This window comes from Hesperophylax consimilis, chromosome 5 (genome assembly GCF_061612785.1).
Source record: "Hesperophylax consimilis isolate HC1 chromosome 5, BYU_Hcon_1.0, whole genome shotgun sequence".
In the NCBI taxonomy this organism is placed as follows: Eukaryota; Metazoa; Arthropoda; class Insecta; order Trichoptera; family Limnephilidae; genus Hesperophylax; species Hesperophylax consimilis.
This window is the reverse complement of record NC_142840.1, coordinates 19,309,043-19,330,255: the sequence shown is the minus strand read 5'-3', so window position 1 is coordinate 19,330,255 and position 21,213 is coordinate 19,309,043. Positions and strand designations below refer to the sequence as shown.

At 32.2% G+C, this 21,213-nt stretch overlaps 1 protein-coding gene and 1 long non-coding RNA gene across 2 annotated transcripts in view; both read right to left on the bottom strand.

Annotated features, from left to right (window-relative positions):
• The window catches only part of LOC149423609 (protein kinase C-binding protein NELL2-like), a 118,417-nt gene that overhangs the window by 70,570 nt on the left and 26,634 nt on the right, over positions 1-21,213 (bottom strand). The window lies entirely within an intron of this gene.
• LOC149423610 (uncharacterized) lies at positions 18,004-19,231 on the bottom strand. Its single transcript, XR_016302221.1, has 3 exons — positions 18,554-19,231; positions 18,375-18,453; positions 18,004-18,292 (listed from the first exon to the last, which is right to left on the bottom strand). It is a non-coding gene; the product is annotated as an uncharacterized LOC149423610 (long non-coding RNA).

Genomic DNA, 21,213 nt, shown 5'->3' with positions numbered 1-21,213 from the left:
ATAATATAATAGCGAATAACCATTCTCGATTTTATTAATTTAGTAGCACAAATAATTACCTATTTTCTAAATCGCCAAAGAAGCAACAGTTTCAATCGTTACAAAAAAAAACAGATTACTTACATAGAGTAATTTCTTTTAGTTCAAATAACATTACCTAGAGCCAAGTTATCCGTAAAATTTATTCACATTTTCCGCTTGATTACACTGCACTCTTCGAAATGAATTTCCCCTGGCAGGTACGAATTCATATACCAGCTGGTTTCCATTAACTGGAAAACTATGGGAAGATGGAATTATTCTCTGTCAGGAATGAATTTATTTCGTGACAGTCAGCCAGAAAACAACTCATGCATATTTAATGAACGAAAACATATTTAATAATCAGAAAATCAATATGAAATTAAAACGTATAGAGATGTTCGGTTTCTTTAAAGGGTTGAGAATTTTTCCATGTTGTTATTATGCAGGGATTTATCATGTTTACTGTTTTGTACACAGGTGCTGTAGATACTTCACAGACTGCCAATTTCCACTGTGACAACCATAACACCAACTAATTTTGGAAAAAAACTTATTCTATTCATATTTAGAAAACAGTTCCACTATTTGGTCCTCATACTTTATAGCACATAAAATATACATTGAAAAAGTTCAACACAAAATTTTAAGGTTTCAAATTTCAAACTATCTATACTCGTTGAATAAATTAATTTAATGAAATAACTTGATTTAACCGACTTAAAAACCATGTTCGATTTGGTACTTTTACAGAAATTAGTTAATGGCTCAACGCCATTAACTAATTCACCTAACTAAACAACGCTAATAACGTTTAGAGTACCGAGTATGAGAACGAGGCTTCCAGAGATGTTCTTTGTTTATTCGTCGAAAACAATTTCATTAATTTCGCAGTCTAAAGCCTACATAGGCCTGAAAATAAATTCAGTTCCGTTGATATTTTCATTTATTGCATACTCCATATTATTCTATGGATTATATAATAGAGTATGCTCAATCAGAAATTTATAACATTTCGTTTCCCTAAGATTATTCTATATAATCAGTAAATTACTTTTTTATGTTAATATTTACTATATTTATTCACTAACTTTTACCCAACCGCCAATACAGATTTATACAGACATTTTCGACATATTAAATAGCTCCCAAAATAAAAATAAAATAAAATAATTAGTTCTGAATGTGTCTCTAATATTTATTTTATTTAATTTTCTAGGATTATTTTTACAATGGAAACTAACTAATTTATCTACTCCTATGTTGCCTTGTTATTGTTCGACATGTATTGTATTTGTAAAAGCTCTACTGGCGTTCAATAAATAAAATACAATCTAAAATAAAACCGATAAAAGATGTTGCATGTCGCGTGGCTGTACCGAGATGCACACGATCGTATTGTGCGAACCTAACCTAACTTCAAGTGAACAGATGTGGGGATCGGTCAAATGGGCAATTAAAAAAGAAGACGAACGCTGTTGGGTTGGGTTAGGTTACGCAAGGTTAAGAGGGGCGCGTAAAATTATTATTGAACAATGCAACCGTGAGCATTTGAATTAGATTGTATTTTTCTTCTATGTAAAAGGTTAAAAATGTATCAGTTAATATACCTGCATTACTTGTATACGTACATCCAAGACTAATAATATTAAATAAGATATACAGAATAAGCGTTCTCTTTTCAAAAAGGGTTGAAATTATTGTAAAGAGTTGAGTTATTTTTCCAGCGGTTTTTCATGAACACGTGATTAATAAAATACATTGTCTGCCTTGAAGAAATAGCACCCCGTATTAATCCGTGACAGGTAGGAACTCAGTGCCCTTAATGGCGTGTTTACAGCCCCTAGACGTACTACAGTAAGGTTGTTCACTTCACGTGGATTAGCATTATCAGCCTTTATGGGCGTATCGATGAAACTATGTCTTCATGAAATATCACGGAAATGCCCAGACGGGCGAGTAAAGAATGGGTAATAAAAATAGACAATTTCAAGATTTTATTGATGTCTTAGGTACCAGGAACAGGGAATGCCACAAGGCATAGTATAAATACCTACGCTAAATTAAGCTTTTTTTAAATTTATTCTATGATCTAGCCTTACTCGCTGCACGAGAGTAAAGGTTACTTGTATTGTTTAAAACTACGCTCTTGGGTATTCTTTCATATGGTTTTCCTTTTGAGTTTTTACTACTTTCGTATTCAGAAGTATATGTGGTATATTTCTTTCTACCTTGTTCAGAAGAGAGAATACTCGGTCATTTCATTTTAACGTGTTTATATTATTACACTATTATTATTAGGAAAGCAGCCGTTAGTTTTTGCCGTGTTTTAGAACTCGGTTGTATCATTGTTTACACTTAAACGTAAAAACAAAGTTAATAAACATTCCTATTTCAAATTCAAAACAATTTTATGAATTTTAAATATGCATTTAGCTATTATCTTCATTAAGAAATAACAAATAAAATTATGTAAAAGTTTATATTCATAGATATTTCACGCAGATTTTAATCTAGCATGCAATCTCACACAGAGATAAATGAGTATTGTTAATTTATTAAGAGTCTTCATTAATCCAATTAAAAAATGGGATTGCAGGATTTTAACGAATAATTTCAGGTTTCTTGTTAAAATTTTAGTCAATTTCAACACTTGATAAAATATTCCAAATTTACTGAAAGTTTACCACGAAATCTCTTAAATTATTCGTTAAAAACCTGCAATCCCGTTTTTCACCAGATTACTAATAATTTGAAGATATTATTAATAAATTAGCAATACTCATTTCTCTCCGTGCATATAAAAATATTATTTTAACAATAATAGGTATTACGCTATATAATAATGTAAGACACTAATTTAATCATATTAAAATCCAGAATTACCCAAAATAATATTTCTTTCAAAATGCCGGTCTTTCCTAAGCCCATTAAGCACTACGTTTATGTCCCTAAATTCCTGTAAGCTGTGGTTTACGTTTACAGTTACGGATACGGATATAGACGTAGTTCATCACCTTCTCCCCTCCCATACTCCCAACCCCATAATTCCTTAATCACACTTTAGTCAATTCCCGCCACCAGGATTTATAGGTGTCGTCCATACGCCGCCATTCACCTTTCCCGAAATGATAAGCTCCTCGCAACAAGTTTAATTCCAACACAAAGCTTTCGGAGACGCAGCGAATAACAGGTCTTCCCTCTACTTAGTTTGTCTTCATTTTCTTTGTACGTAACATTAATGTTTTGGGCCACAGGATGCTAGGCATACGAATTTATCACCGAACTAGTAAAGAGGACGGCTATACCTACTGAGATGATACATTATATTTCCACTAAAGTTTCCTCTTTGTTTGGGCTTGTAATTTTGTTCGCCACGTCTAGTCTAATTTATTAAATTATTATGGTAAACGGTTAACCTTCTATAAGTAGGCATATTAAATTCCGAGGCTTACAGCTTAGAGCGCACATCTAAGACTTTTTTTTATGACTTTCTGTCAAAGAATACTTAAAAAGCTCTATTAAAATGAGTTTGAGTGTTTTGGTAGTGCATATAATTTCACCACTCTGTCTAATTCAAAAGAAATATACATTTATAATATAGATTTGTTATAAAAATAGATTATTTTTGGTACCTACTTTATCGTTCCAATTTTGAAAATCATTACTCAGGAATATTTTACACCACGCACTTACACCTGCAATTAATATGTTTGATGATTCTAGAAAAACTATTTCATTTAAAATTTATTATCTGAAAGCTTTGTGCTTCTTTCTGGAGTAATTTTTTTCAATAATTTTCGCACTGTACTTTTTTTTACTCTTACAATGATATCTACACAATTTAGTTATCAAGTTGGCGCTATCAAATGCTGCTCAAAAGAACGGTAGAATCCTTTATGATATACAATATCACGATTATTTCTGTACAAGAAACGTAAAAATATCACAACAGTATGCAAAATAATAAAATCATCCCTCCTTCGAGACAATCATCAAAAGTACAGTTTAGGGAGACAAATGTTGCTTGTGGCACGCGGAAAGAATTGTGTAAGTAATAGGCGAGGAATGTGTCGTAGTAACCAGAAGGGAGTGGATAGAATAAGACGTCTAGAAGGGAGTGTATAGAGTCTAGAAGACGTGTGGAAGGGATTGTATGATTCATGTTAGTCACGTGCTGAGTGCAAGAAATCTGGAGGCCTGGGGAGCATTAAGACGAGTTAGGGGAGGAAATGGGGCGTGACGGAAACACAAAGGGATAAACAGGAGATTGAGGAAAACTGGAGAGTGACAACAAAAGAAAAACAAATAACGATTGAACGGCAATAAACTGACGAAATTCTGTTCATTGTTCGGGTAGTTGGGGGTATTCGATAAACAAAGGAAAACAATATCGGTATAATTTCTTTCCGATTGTAGTTATTTTGGTCCTTAATGATATCGCATTTGAACATATCTTCTTTCTGATAGTGAAAGAATTCCAACTGTGCAATATAATGATGTGACACGCAATAATGAACTAGAGTGAACAATATTATGGATTAAAAAACATATATTCATATTTTGTTGCGCTGCCTATATTCGCACAATATACTCGTACTGCGGCTTACAAATTATTTCAAAAGAATTCTTGTTTCTTTGTAAAACTCCCAATTGGGTTTTTTTGTTTTCATAATAATTTTCGTAATCAGTTTGCACATCTGCCCTGATGATGGCCACGGCAATGCTGTCCGAAAGTTGGCTAAAGAAGGAGGTAGCGCAAAACGGCATAATACCCCAGAAACAAATCGCTATAATCTCTAAATATGGATTATTGAAATAAATAATTGTTACCCCATTATAATATTTGATATTTTAATGACAGAATCAAAGACTCAATTTTGCAGGCAGATTAATTAACATTTTATTAAGAGCACGTCGATATTGCGAGTCGGTATAAATTTTTAGTGTATTTTATAGTTGGTCTTCGGGCGATAAACACATCCCAGTATTTGTAACTTGTTATGTTGGCTGACTGTCAATGTTTGAACAGGGAGAGCTTTATCTATCATTATCTCCAAACTGTACCCGAAGAGATTGGTACAACCATTCCATACACTCTGTCAACCAAAATACCCCTTCAAAGGGAACTGTTGGAAACAGAATTTCTTTCTTTGTCGCCTCAGTGGGCTAGTGAAAAAAGCGTTTTGGGTCAACATTTGATTCGTAAAGAAGTGAAGTGTTTGCGGAGATTAGGCGGGAATCCCGTACCTGTGGGGAGTCTTTATACCTTTGATGTTTGCTTTACCATAATCTATTGCTCCTCTTGTGAATGCTGACTTCAGACTAAGTCTTTATCTCTCTGAACTCTATTTAAGACATTCTTCAAAATGTCAACCAACGTAGAAAAATTATTACGTTTTCGCTGTAGTTAGTAATACACATATTTATTTACGCCCCAGTGGGCTTTTACATGAAGTAAATATAAATGTAAGTAATACAGTTGTGTTAACTAGGTATTTATTGTACATTGTAACGATGGTAAAGCAAATACATGGCGTTGCTCGACTTTTCTCTCCTTTCTATAAATATCATATGAATGTATTATATATATAAACCTTTCGGAAGAAATTCTCTAAATGATAGTACAAACCCTATCAAAATACGTTGCGTAGTTTAGAAGAACTAAGCGCACAAACAGACACGGATAGTGACTGTTTTATACTATTTAGAGATAAGTAAAGTTACAAAACGTTTAAGTTAAGCATATTTTAAATAATAAAGACAACTCACTTCTTTAAAATGTGTAAATTATAAAACAAATATAATAGTATATAAAATTCACTACAAAGTGGTCAACTAGTACAAGTCGGAAAGTAATTACGCATATTTCGTTTCATCACTAATACGGAATATTTAAATATTTAGTCTACAACATTACCAAATCTTTAACCAAAATTATACAGTCGATTTATCAGTCGGTGTATGAACCTGGTATTTTGGTTAAATTGTAACATATCGCTTTGTCTCGTATTTCTGGTAGGTACTCGTACATATAATTTTATTTTGCTGATAATTTCAGGGCTGTCAATAAAATAATTTATAATTTTATTTAATAAAATAAGGTCAGAAATAATCCGCCTATCTGCCAGCGTAATCAAATTGAGTTGTTTAATCAGAAGGATATAGTTTATGTTTTGAATTAGAATATTCAGCTTAGAGTTAATACATTTTTGCTATACCCTTTCTATTTGTGATGGAACATAAAAAAGACAGTTTAAAAAAAAACACTTTGCTTAGAGCAAATATAAATAATATGTTACTATTATTTTGTCATTTATTTACTAATTTATGTTGGATTATTTATTAGAATCCAAATAAATTAATGGTTCTGTTAACAGTAAGTAGAATTTTCTCTTATTTTAACCCTTCATCACATTTGTTCAGTTCGCAATGTTTTCTGTGTATTTCAAATGCGCTATATACATATTATTTTTAATTTTACGTTTCATTTTGGATATTTTTAGGATTATTGATGGATTCCAGTAAAAATATTTGTGGCAAACTGGAAAGAATTATTTTTTATTTATAATTAAAAAAAAAGATAAAAAATTCTTTCATAAAATATGGACGCCCGACAATATATGACCCTCAAAACGCTGGAAGGGTTAAATCAAAACCAAAATTAACCTTTCCAGCGTTAAATCAAAACCAAAATTAACATTTCCAGCATTAAATCAAAACCAAAATTAGGTAACCTTTCCAGCGTTAAATCAAAACCGAAATTTCCTCTAAAATCGTAAGATTTGTAAGTACATAAATACTTTTATCTGCATACTTAATGAATAAACAAGACCATTTCACGTTTTTAAAATTTTTTTTTTTGCTGAACGGCCACCATCTTGAACCGGAACCGGAACTTAACAAACACATTTACATACAGATTAAATGACAAATGGTCGAGTTAAACAGGACTATGATACGCTCAGTCGATGAAAAAGTATATGTGCACCCTATCACAGAGTGGAAGGTCAATTAAACACTCCCTCCCCATCTCATTCCCCTCCCGATTCTCCTCATCTTTATCACTTCCAAATTTGGATGCGATAGTCCCACTGGCTCCAGAAGGTTGGAAGAACTTAGAACTCTAGTGCTGTATTCACAAAAAAAATGTTAACAGTGAAATGTGAGAGTAGATTGCCTATTATTTTTTTAAGTTAAAATAGGTTACGGCCTCTACTGTACCGGAGACCTCCGCTGAGTTGTATTCCGCTCAGGAAATGAAACGTAATAATGTACGTGATTCAATTTTCTGACTGGAAACATCTATTCAATTTTCTTCCGAATGGGAAAAGCGTTGCGACTCAGAAAACACAGATGTCACCATGATGTCATTGGAATAAATGACATAATATTGTATTCGATAGGATAATCCCAGCATTTTAAAACAATTCCTCTTGCTGTTGAATTTCCATAAATTGTTTGATCACACTGTTAGGGGACCGCTGGGACTAATTGGAAGCTGGTCAGAGATTCAAAGGTGCATGATTGTTTTGTTTTTATTATGGCCACTTGTTCGCCAATCGTTTTTGATGATTTACCCTTAAGAAAACTTGTTTGAATTGCTTTCTCACGGAACGGCACGATAAGAATGAGATCTGAAATAGACGAACACGTTATATTTTAAATCAGGTAAATAAAATGTGATTGTTAATGATTTAACGAGTTCATAAATTTTTAAATGGGTTACTATTTGAAGCAACGTTCGATTCTCAATGGTTGCCTCTCACCAAAGCGATACCAACGGCCGTTGTTCCCAATCCTACTGATCAACTGTTGAACCGAAATTTTGGCTCAACATTCCTCAAATGCGCAATTACACATGAGGAACCAAACAGCTGGATTAACCTCTGGCTCAGTAAAAGATTTAGTTATAAAAAGTTTCAACAGAGCGAAAATTGACAGCGAAGTGTCGAACGTCATTTGGTTCACACATTCTTTTTCATATTGCGTATTGCCAATTTTACTATAATTTTTGTATCAAATTAATATGGACACTATGGACAGTGAAGATGAAGATATTAATGATATTATTTTTAATAGATATTGCAGAATGAACGATTATATCGAGTTACACAGGCGGCGACAGCCAAACATCGAATGACAATGATTTCTTTAACCATTTTCGATTTTGAAAAATGCCGGAGGATATTGTAAACTCCACAATATTCATTTACCCGTTCTGTCTAAAGTTCTTGCTACTTTTGGTTTTTATTTTGTCCAAGTTGCGGTTTCATGGAGGAGAAACATCAATCGTCCAATTTGTATCAATGTATTTGGGCGCTTTTGCAGAACTAGTAAAGGTCAAGTTAAGGCTTTATTTTTAATATATTTACATGCGTTTGTTAAAAATATTAAATCTCGGTTTATGTATTACGGTACTTAAAACATATTATCTGTATTAATAATAAGTAAAATATTATCTCATAAATATTAATTTAACATTGAAAGTTTTTACTTTGATGTCATTTTATTGTCTATGAAAGTGGGCGGGGAAACTTAAGATTATCAACGACAAAGATGTTTAGAAACAGGCGAATCGAACGTTACTGAATAAATGGCTTGGCTAATCGGAGCCTCAGATTGATCGATTTAAAAGTTGGGAACAACGGCCGTAAGAGTATCTACCACTCTGAATGTAAAGCGTAAACTAAAAGTAAATTAAATAATGTTCATGCTTCCTATTGCATTGTCGTAAGACTTTTAAGCATAAGATTGGTTAAACTTTAGTTAAAAAGTTAGAAGAATATCGTAAGGCTTTATGAACTGAATTAATTAGTTTTATAAGTCTTTAGAAAACCTGAGTAAAGCTACCTAATAATAAAAAGACCTCCAGTTCTTTCACAAAGCAAGCGAGGGTCGGAGGAGGCCATTAATCTGCTGAAAATATGTTTTACCCTTTCGTACCAGACCTGCAGAGTGAAATTACCCGACTTTTCCATCGAAATAAATCAAGTCTTACAATTTGCAACATTTGCGTGCTGCGGAATTTGCCGGGAAATATGGTGTATCTTTCTATTATCTGCTGACCTTGACCCAGGAAATTCATTTTCAGGCAAGAATATTTCGAATAAAAGTCAAAATTAATTGCAGAGATTTTAAATTATTCATTCACTGTTACGTTTGTGCAGAATACTAAACTTGTAAATTATTAGAGAATACTACAAGTATGTTGAACGTGCAGACTTTATAACCTTTAGAGATCATAAATATTTATTTTTATTAAGTCTTTTTATCTTTCTGTTCATATTTTAAAGTGTTTTCAGAATTGTTATTCGTTATTTAATTTTTGACAGTTTATGCCACAAATCTATTTTTTTCACCATGACAGTGCGCATAATCTGTGAATAACAATTTATTCAAAACCGAACTTTTTACTAGATTTGTGAAATACCCTTGAGGTGATATTTCACTAAAATGGCGCAGTGGAAACTAGCCAAATTATTATTATGTATCTACTAGCTGTACCCCGCCACGCGTTGCTGTGACTCAGTCTGTCTGTGCATATAGAGAAACAATAGCGCGTGTTGCTTTTATGTCCAACAGGCACCGTTTAAAAAAACATATTATTATCTGTCAAAGGTGACGTCTATAAAAACAGGTATATAAAAACATACGCGTATTCGAATGCAACATTGTGTCAAAATTTCAAAGCAATCGGAGAAGAACTTTCGGAAATTTAAGATTTTGAACAAACGAACATTTACATTTTTATGTATATAAATAGAATGTAATCATCGAGAGCCAATTTAGCAGCGAAATTATTTTTTAATATTTTCGTAGAAAGCAATCACTTTGTGGTTTAACATTTTAATGAAATAAAAGAATATTTTTTGTTTAAAACCACGAATTTTTATTAATTTTAAGACCGACCGGTTTCGCTACACCCGAGCATCGTCAGGGTACAAAATTAAACTAGTCAATAATACAAAATGTGTCATTATATATACATACAGAGGGAGATAGAAAGTAAAACCAAAATGAAACAAAAATATATTAAAAGAAAACAATTAGTGTATATAAATATTATAATAATAGAGAATAGGCATTAATAATTGTAAGGTGATTAAGGGATACTGGGAATTTTACAGTTTACAGGGAATATTCCCAGTATTGGGCTTTTTGACAAATCTAATTGATTATTCAGAATTAAACTTTTGGTTTTAATGGCTTTCTTAATTTCTAACAATTGTCCAGCGTTTTATATCGGGAAGACATACCTTCAATAAAAGCACCGGTGCTAAGATTCTCCATAGAAAAGACCATAGTAACAAATTGAATAACCTAGAAGCACTAGAAATTAAGAAAGCCATTAAAACCAAAAGTTTAATTCTGAATAATCAATCTTTTTCAATAAGATGATTGGCAAACTCTGAAAAGCCATTGCTATTTAGGCATCTAAGATGTTCTTTAATCCTAATGTTTGCGCGTTGTCTTCCCGATATAAAACGCTGGACAATTGTTAGAAATTAAGAAAGCCATTAAAACCAAAAGTTTAATTCTGAATAATCAATTAGATTTGTCAAAAAGCCCAATACTGGGAATATACTGTAAACTGTAAAATTCCCAGTATCCCTTAATCACCTTACAATTATTAATGCCTATTCTCTATTATTATAATATTTATATACACTAATTGTTTTCTTTTAATATATTGTTGTTTCATTTTGGTTTTACTTTCTATCTCCCTCTGTATGTATATATAATGACACATTTTTGTATTATTGACTAGTTTAATTTTGTACCCTGACGATGCTCGAGTGTAGCGAAACCGGTCGGTCTTAAAATTAATAAAAATTCGTGGTTTTAAACAAAAAATAATCTTTTATTTCATTATTTTTTAATAATTTCTTTACATCTTCTTTGGGTCTCTAATATTCATATGTCTATGGGTCTATTCAACTTATTTTAGCGTAATAGACGATGCACTGCAGCCTTTCCTTGAGATTTTGGGAAATCAATACATTGTACGCGGTGCTTGGAATCTGCTAAATTAATTCTTCAATGTAGTGTAAAATTTTCAACAATTCAAGGCTTGACCTACTAAGAAAACCTGTGAAACAACAGAAAATCAGGTTTTTGGGGAGTGGAATCTAGAAGAGTTTTTCAATGAAGCTTTGTAAAACTACTAAAGGCAATGAATTCTAGAATACGCAGTGTATTTACGGATGCAGTTTGATAAAGAGCTATATCTGTCGTCTAACCTTTAGTCAAGAGGATTGGGGATTCATCTTTATCTATTAAGGCGATGCACTACGTAGTAATGCAAAATCATGTGTTTTTGGTTTGAAAATTTGAAATGTTTAGAAATGTTTCAGATGTTTTAAATAAATACCGCGAGTATAATAAATCTTGGCCTTTGAAATAATCGAGTATTTTTTACATAAGTCTTTTTATAGGCCCAGAAAAAAATTATTTATAAGGCTTATGAAAACTGCTTTAAAGTTCAAAATTTGCTACTTTCGAACCCATTTTCGGTTATGGTTTTATTGTATAATATTGCAAATTAAGTTATTTATAAAATGATCGGAAAACATTTAAATATTACTGCATGAAAATCCACAAAATAAAATAAAAGGCACTTTTTGGCCATGTTTTTTTCTTGTCTAAATCAAAACATTTGGATGGTGTTAAGCGGGAATGTAAGCCATATCGTGTATAAAGATGCACTCAGTTCTTACTTCTGTACTGAATTCAGTATATTGTAACTGTATTACGTATCTCTTTTGGTTCCACGTAGGTTCAACTGTCTCGAGCCAGAAGCAATAGTAATTCAGATCAATGAGCATCAAACATTTAAAAGCTCGGCACTTTTTAAATTATTAAATTGAGGTTTAGAATTAACGATCGTTATGAGTTATATTGTGACTTGATTGAATTTTTAATATATGTTTCTACAAATACACACACCCTTTAAAATAATTCGGTATGATTACTACATCGCCGTTTATGCAGAAAATGGCGTCAATGGAGCTTTGCAACAATCAATCAAATGTCCTAAAGAACTGAAAGTTCAGAAATTCAAATCAAGCATATTTATCATACGACATAGATTACTTAACCAATAGGATATTTGCACTGTTTTTTTGTCGAAAAAAATTAATATAGCGAATGTGTTTTTATATTTATTTTGTCCCACTTTCGATTTGCCGCAAGAACGATATGTTCGTGGTTATTCGTGAATTCGTGACAGCCGTCTTACTAGACATTGGCGTTTTCTATGTCATAATGACGTTGTAGCCAGTTGGAACTATTTCGAAATGCGCAGATTTAGATCGCTTTTGAAATCAATAATTATGAATGAAAATCTTGAAAACACAAATTTTTAGTGCGGTAATCATAATCAGAGAAATAAACTGTAAATCTTCCGCACGTTTTTAACGGTATTCATAGTTTGTGAACATACCCCATTACTGATAAACTATTTTACCTTTATACCTGTTAATAACTAATTAGCATTTAACCAATTATCACTTATGACAAGATTTTACAAAAAAAATGTGAAATGTTCAAACAATTGGCAATAAAATATATATAATGCGATAACGAAATATAAATATACATATATATATATATATATATATATATATATATATATATATATATATATATATATATATATATATATATATATATATAATAACGAATATTACTTACATTTTATACCATAAATTTTCATAAAATACGTATGGAAAGGAGGTTTCTTTTCTCAAGTATTATCATGAAAAGTATTTTGATTACAGAATTTATACCAATCTGGATATTTTGATAACTGATAACTTTGCATGCTGTCAGTAACATTCGCTATTTATTTTTTTCCATACGACAGATTGAAAAATAGCATGAACTGTTTTTTTGTTATGTACGACGTGGATAGAAACATAAATTAAATCTTTGTTATTATCTAGAAAAGTAACAGCGGTATTTCACAGAAACTGAAAAGCGAAACACGTTCTTAGGTGCTTTACGTTTAGGGATGAAAAAAGCTAATCTTTAAATGGCGTGTTAGCAAAATGAGAAAAAAAGTAGGAGCATTGGATTGGAATATGAATTTAGCTTAAGGCGATGCCATACATAGTAATGCAAAATCATGTGTTTTTGGTTTGAAAATTTGAAAATTTGGTCGACTCAGATGCTTTAATTAAATACTGTGAGTAGAATACATCTTGGCCTTTGAAACAATCGAGTATTTTTTAGATAAGTCTTTTTATAAGCCCAGAAAAAAATAATGTAAAGGCCTATGAAAACTGCTTTGTTCAGGGTTGTTATTGAAAGCGGCTCAATTTAAAATATTACACGACGTAGTGCATCGCCTTAAATCTTTCATCGATCCCGCGACATTATTTAATATCTCGTTGCCATCACGCGATCATCTATCATTGTAATTTGTACTGCCAAATTGAATAATATGTATAGTATAGTAGTACCAGAGAGAGATCGTAGTCAGAGTAGGCAGTATGAAAACAACGAATTAATTAACATATAACACAGCTACTGGTTTTAGCCGGAATTAGTTGGGATTATTTAAGCCACGTCCAATATCAAAATCGCCTTTTCGTTTTTTGAATTTATTAATTTGCATGAAAGCAAGCCAATGATAATTATTTCGTTAGTGTAGGTACTAATTTTGCACAAAAGCACTGCTTAAACATTAACATAGAATGCACACCCTGCTCTCAGCATACGTATTCTGCTTAGTATGTAAACGTTGAATAATCTTTCCTTTTTTTATTCTAGATAAAAGAAAATTACATTTTTCACATATTTAACTAGAAATAACAAATGCATTACACATAAATATATTACACAACGATATTATTCACTTTCATTGTTTTGTTGATTGAGCATAAAACTGAACAATTTTTTTTTAAATGTACCTACAGTTTTTTCATTTTTAATTTCGTCTGGGAAGCAATTATATATGTTGCTCCCCTCGTAACCAATGGATTGCTTGCCATAATTAGTATGTATGGTGTATGTATTTTATTGTGTTGCCGTGTAAAGTGTGTGTGTACTTGGGACATTTTAATGAGTTTTGTATTTTTATGTATGAGTTTATTATTTATTTTGTAAATAAGGAGACATGTATTATATTCATATAATTTTCTTAATTTTAATAGTTTTGTTTCCATGTATAATTTTTTTGTTGATATTCTAGGTTTGAAATGAAATAACTTTTTAATTACTTTGTTTTGTGTTACCTGTAGTTCATTTATATATGTTTCACATGCATTTCCCCAGATTTCAATCAAGTATTTTAATTGTGAATGTACGAGGCTATAATATAGACCTTTTTTTAATTTTATTTGGTAACAGATATGATATCCGGCTAAATAGGGGGTGATTTTATCTTTAATATCTTGAATATGCTGTTTAAAAGTTAGCTGTTTATCAATGCACAGCCCAAGATATTTCTCCTGTATCAGGAGATCTCCTGTATCGATCAATTCTGACATTGGCGGCACTTGAGTATCCGTAGTTAATGCTTATGCCGCGTTTTAGTAGGATAAGGCTGCAATTCGCAGCCGAACTTCGCGCGTTACTTTGAAAGTGTAGATTTTTTTTTTCATTAATTTATATTTTGAATGCTATGCGAATACGATAGGGTATGTAGTACTTATGTGGCTATATGGAAAGCACGCCCCTAGTCGTCGGTCATCGACGATCGGACCCTTCCTTCTCACGTCTTGTACTAAAACGAAAAAGACGGAAGATAAAAGAACGATGACGTCACGTAAGACCTCTCTCTGGTACTACTTTATTTGACATTAAAGTCGTACCAGGATCTAGTATTTTCAACCACAAACAAGAACAGATAACTGTATCGTTTGCATAATAGTAAAAGAAAAATCATAAAAAAATCATGAACATCTCCAGAAATTTCGAAAAATTATTTTACTAATTATTTAAGGAAATATTAAATTTTGCTGAGGCATAACAATTACGAAACTTATTATTTTTTGGTAAACTAATGTTTAAGACAAGATTTTTTATGCATAGCACAAAGGGTAACAATTATTTTATAAGCAATAATTATTAGCCTGAAACACTCATCCACATTGAAAAATCTCCTGATAAAAGATACATGACGCCAACGGGACTTGAACCCGTGTCCTTTCGATTTCCGGTCGACAGCTCTGACCACTGAGCTATGGCAGCTTATCTTTTATCCGCGAAATAATTCAATATATCGTCGGTGCATACATAATATGAACAATGTAAGCTTTAGTACATTCTGAGATAATCGATAAAAACTGTTTAAAAAAATAACGAAACGGAAAACGAGAGTTCTATTTATGAACAAAGTAGGAAATATACATTTTATTCAGTAAAATAAAATGTTATTTGCAAATATTAATTATTTTGTATCAGAAAATCACATTTTAATGCGATTTTGCTCACATGGTTCATATTCTGTGCATGGTTTTCGTCACATTGTTCATTTTCAATAGCAGCTGTCAAAATATTTCATTCAAGTCTTGTGTTTAAAGTAGAGATTTAAAATGGGAGACTATTATCACAAAATATATTATGTGAATGTAGTGGTGTGCAAAGGATATGACATTTTGTTTTATTATTTATATCAATTTTTGTATAATATTTTGGAAAAGTATAAATTATGTGAATGAAACTTTTTATTTTAAGATTCCCAAGTTTTAACGACACACATCTTTGTCATCACAACACCCATATTTACACAGAAGAAAATCCATCTCTAAAATATCTTAAAGATAACTAACTAACTAACCATCACGCCGTTTCTCCGCAGGGGTAGGCAGAGAGGACGGACCGCCAAACAACTCGGTCTTGGCACACATTCCTTGTCTCGTTCACATTAATACAACGTCTCATACATGCTCTTCTATTATTCTGACTCTTGACATGGTCCGACTCAAGTATCTGATTCACTTGGTCGTGCCATGTCTTTCTTGGGCGTCCTCGCCTTCTTCTACCATTCACATTCTTAGACCTCTGCTAATTAAAACTAGTAACCTCCTGACAAGTTCAGTGAGTGGACCATTGCTCTCATTTTTCACACTAGTTTTAGTAAGTTTATTCTTTAAGAATAAATTTAATAACTCGATAATATTAATAGCATAAAATCATACTTCAATGAAATACATAATAGTAAAATAAACACAATATTATATTTTTTAATGATGTTTTTATTGGAATATAATTACTAAAAAAGAGGAAACATAATTCACACTCAAATTATTTGTTTTTTCTCCCACAATTCTACACATAAGTTAGAGAATCATAAAATGGGTGATGATCCTTATCTATTACCAGTTTTAACTCTTGCAAATGCCTGAATTTAGAATCTGATAAAGCAAGGGGTTTGGTGTATAGAGGCAATGGGGGAACATAGCCAGTCTTGCGGCGTTGGAGCAATTCCAGCCAATCCTTCGACTGGTCTAATTTATAGAGGATATCCCCCGACGATAAGTATTTAAGAGCCCTCAAATCTGTGACAACGGGATCCCCTACTTTCTTTCCCGGTCTCAAAGATGTTAGGTTTGTATTCAATGATTCGTAATTTAAAAAAAAGTCGAAGTGGACATTTTTTATATTGTATGGCTGTTTGGGTCGAGCCATTTGCATGCGAGATAAATAATCACTTGGAGAATATATTGGTGGCTTGAAGTAATGCTCCAGCACCGAATGGACATTGTCGGCTTCCATCATAGTATGGCCCTTCTCCAGAAAAATTTGATCTATTGTGACTGACGACCTTTTAGAGTAATCACTCAATGCACTTGCCAGTATTCTGTTCCGATTTTGGTAATTGCAACCATCGGAAATAAGGATGACATTCTTATACTGTAGGGGTAAGCTCTCCAGGTAGTTGATTATACAACTTGTGAATTCATTCGCGGTCACACCTCCATCTGCTTCATGCCACGTGTAGAGAGTGACATCTGCATTGTTTAGGACGTATAATGTGAAGTTGTGGAGTTGAAGTTTCTGCTTGTAGTATACAGCAGACGCTAGTAATTTGGGACATAACAGTACACTCTGCAAGTCCATAGTGACAACTAATGTAGTCTCACTGGCAGATTCTTTTGCTGCATTCTTAGCAATTTTCGCTTGATCCTTGCGTATAATATGCTGCTCATAAACTTCTCCTCCAATAGTACCGCATTTAAAACCCACACAAATATCACATTGATCTTTGCGTGGGTGGTGAATGGAAACCTTTTCAGCTTTTAAAACGTCACTGAATAAGTTTCTGTTGACTTTTGGCACATTATTTTCAGTGCACCAAATACTGAAGACTGAAAGCATGTGTTGCTTCGATAAAAAGAACGATTCCACATATCGTCTATTTGTTTGTGATCTGCAGTAGTGACTCGGAACAACTGGCAGAAGATTAAGCCATTTTTTAATACTATCCACTGCTTTAGTATGCTTGGCAACTTTTTTACTTACAGTGTTAGGGGATACGTTATCCTCGTCATTGACAACTTGATTATGATAGCTCCACCTCCTGAAAGTGCTTTTTGTAATGCTCAACGTATTCATAAACATTTTGTGACACACCTTATATTTATCCCCGTCCTTGGTAAACAGATATACATCACGTCCTTGTGTCTTTTTCGTGCAATCTGCGCTTTCACGACGACGCTGTCTTATAGCATGTACTGCTACAAAGCCCAGGAAATAAGCTCTCTTCTCCGACCAAGTTTTCAATTTCCAAAAACTGTTGAATGTGTGCAGGCGATCCTCTTCCGTTATTTTATGACAATAAAAAGAATTTTTAAGTGCAAATTTGGGTTGTTCGTGTTCACATCTTATTCCCATAGACTTTGCTGACTTCAATTGGCTTTGCTCATATTTCCCGCAATGCTTTTTATATCCGACATACTCTTTGCCCAAGACTCTACATCTCTTATTTTTTTTAATCTTCTGAACAAGTGAATCAGAATCTAATTGTAAAGAAACATTTGTATTATCATTTTCTGGGATCCACTCTCCAGTTAATTCACACAGACTTTTGTCTCCAGAGATAACATCGTTCCGTGTGGAGCCAATGTTATTCGACAGGTTTGGAATAAATTCTCCAGTCACAGGACATAACATCATGTTGTCATACATTTGATTGACTGGTTCAAGATCTTCAACATCCATTTGATTGACTGGTTCAAGATCTCCAACATCCATAACCTCTGATACAGAACTACGTATCGTACTTAAACGTACAATCTCCCTCGTGCGGTTTCGGTACATTCTGGAACAAAATCAAAATTAAATACATAATTCAACATCTTTCCTGCTACAGTACTAGTACAGTAATAAAAATATGAACTCACATAAAAATTTTTGAACTTGTCAGCAAACAACAGTGATTTCTCTACACGTTTCTCTTATTATAGTCAAAGATATATTTATCTGTAAAAGAAGATACACAGATTGAAATATACATTACATAGTACGCACAAATATGACAACAATATAGTAAAATATAGTTAAAAGACAGACAAATACTTACAGATGCCAGTCAGATGATAATGACATGTAATGCTTAGAATAATCATGTATTTCTCTTATTTTTGAGTTAAATTTTAGTATTAAACTTTCCCTGAAACATAAAAACAAAATAACTTTAATATTTTTCCACATTGTGTCAAAATTCGAAGTTTATCACAACACTGGACTCAAATTATTGACGCTTCAAAGGGCAGCCATTTTTCATAAATCCTCGGATGACATTTTGTTACTGTTTTTAGGAAAATACGTGAAATTTATAAAATAAAACATAATAACTTACCGCTACTTTATAAACCAAATGGCCACGAACCGTCAAACAATAATATTATGTCGGATTTATTTATTTATTCACTTCAAAAACAGCTAGAGCGTGTACAAGGTAGAAAATATGCGGGAACAACTTGACAACTGTCAGTGTAATCATAGATGTAGAATATGAACAATGTGACCATAGATGCGGAAAAAAGCGCACATTTAATATGAACCATGTAAAATAAGTTCACATGGTTCTTATTGAGATGCAAAATTTTGACTGCCTGCACATGATTCGTTTTCTATCTCCATAAATATTGGTTATTAGGACATGGTTCATATTGTAGAAGGTGGAGAAAAAAAAACTAAAAAAAACTGTATATTTAGTTCATTTTCGTCAAAAACGTTACATTGTTCATATTATGTATGCACCGACGATATGCTAGTGTTTCATTCAACAATTACTGCTTTTTACATATTTTCACCTGAAACAACCAACTTTATTTTATATGAGAAAGGCATTGTAAGTGCTAACTCTCTCACTAAATGGCGTCGAGACAAATTGTCTACATTTTTTGGTGAAAATACTAGAACTTGTCAAATATTAATTATTACTTTATGGTAAACTAATGTTTAAGACAAGATTTTTTATACATAGCACAAAGGGTAACAATTATTTTATAAGCAATAATTATTAGCCTGAAACACTCATCCACATTGAAAAATCTCCTGATAAAAGATACATGACGCCAACGGGACTTGAACCCGTGTCCTTTCGATTTCCGGTCGACAGCTCTGACCACTGAGCTAAGGCGGCTTATCTCTTATCCGCGAAATAATTCAATATATACTAGTGTTTCATTCAACAATTACTGCTTGTTACATTTTTTCACCTGAATTTTATCAGGAGATTTTTCAATGTGGATGAGTGCTTCAGGCTAATAATTATTGCTTATAAAATAATTTTTACGAAACTCGCTTATCTACTGAATGCTGGAATATTACAGAATCTGCACTATCCATAAGGGTGAGAATAACTAAAAATCATTATTGGTTAGAAAGATTTTTTACGAATATTATAAATAAAACTATGATTGGTTTGAAGTTAGAATTGGTATCTGGTTTAATATAATAGTTTAATGAGGTAGTTTTGTATGCCTCCCAACACGTCAACATAGTACCGAATACATAATATATAAAGGACACAACCAAGGTTGCATACGAATAATATTCGTGATCAAGTGGCAAGCCTACAAATTATAGTGTTCATGGAAGAGTCAGAATATCGTAGCTACTATAGTTCTACGACAGTTTCACTGTGCTGGACATACGATCATTGCGAAAGCAGGTGTTGTATGTAGGTACTCCTAATTGACTCGATTCAAACACACCAAAGGCAAGGAAGGTCAAATTGAAACCACCAGTAAACCAGTAAAAACTTTTATCCAAAGATACAGAAAATATCTAGTAAGGATAAGCGTGACTTTATACTTTGTAGAGGCCATAAAAGAATCCAATTTTACGTAATTTTAGAGATTTAATTGTAACTAATAAAAATATAATCTTGCTTTATCTACTAGGCTAATGTAATAAAAAAATAAATAAAATCGTTATTTGGGTAGAAATTTTAATTAACATACGACAAATTTGTGTTCTAGTGTAAATCGGTCATTAATATTTTAAATTTAATACCCAACAGAATGCATTTTAAAATTATTTTTATTTTGTATTATTTATAACATATGATTATAGTTAATAATGCATTTTTTTAAATAATTTTAATTAATCACAAATAACTGCCAAAGCTGCCTCTAAAATTATTGAATTGAATTCTTTAATATCTACTTTATAATTGAAAACACACTAATAAATAAAGTAGTATATATCCGTACTAGATATTTGCTATATCTTTTGACTGAAAAAATATTATCAAGTATTTATGTCTTAAATCCAAATTTAAGTTTTGTATAAAAAGGGCTGCGCAGTCGTTCCCCTTAACGCTAATCTCTAAAGAGCAAATAAAAATGTTTCTCCTTCGTTATTAAAGAAGGAAAAAAAGGAACTGGGGACAGCACATAATATGCCGCAGACGATTGATAAAAAAGGAAGGGAAATTAAGAGCTCCAGATATCAAAGATTCTCCATAATTTGAGAACTTTTCAGCATATCAAAAACCCACAACAGCGACAGACAGTCCTTCGCAATAACTAGGATGTTCAATGATGTTTTGGTTGGTAATATGCAAAGAACTGGATTTATATTTAGATATTTTAAACTGTTCATTTAACAAATTTTGACAAAATTTTATCGTGTATTATTAAAATAAGTGTATTAGGTAATAATAGCCTTTTGATTAACTATTCAAGAAATTTTAGCACAGGTGTTTATTATGAAAAATTGCTTTAGAAG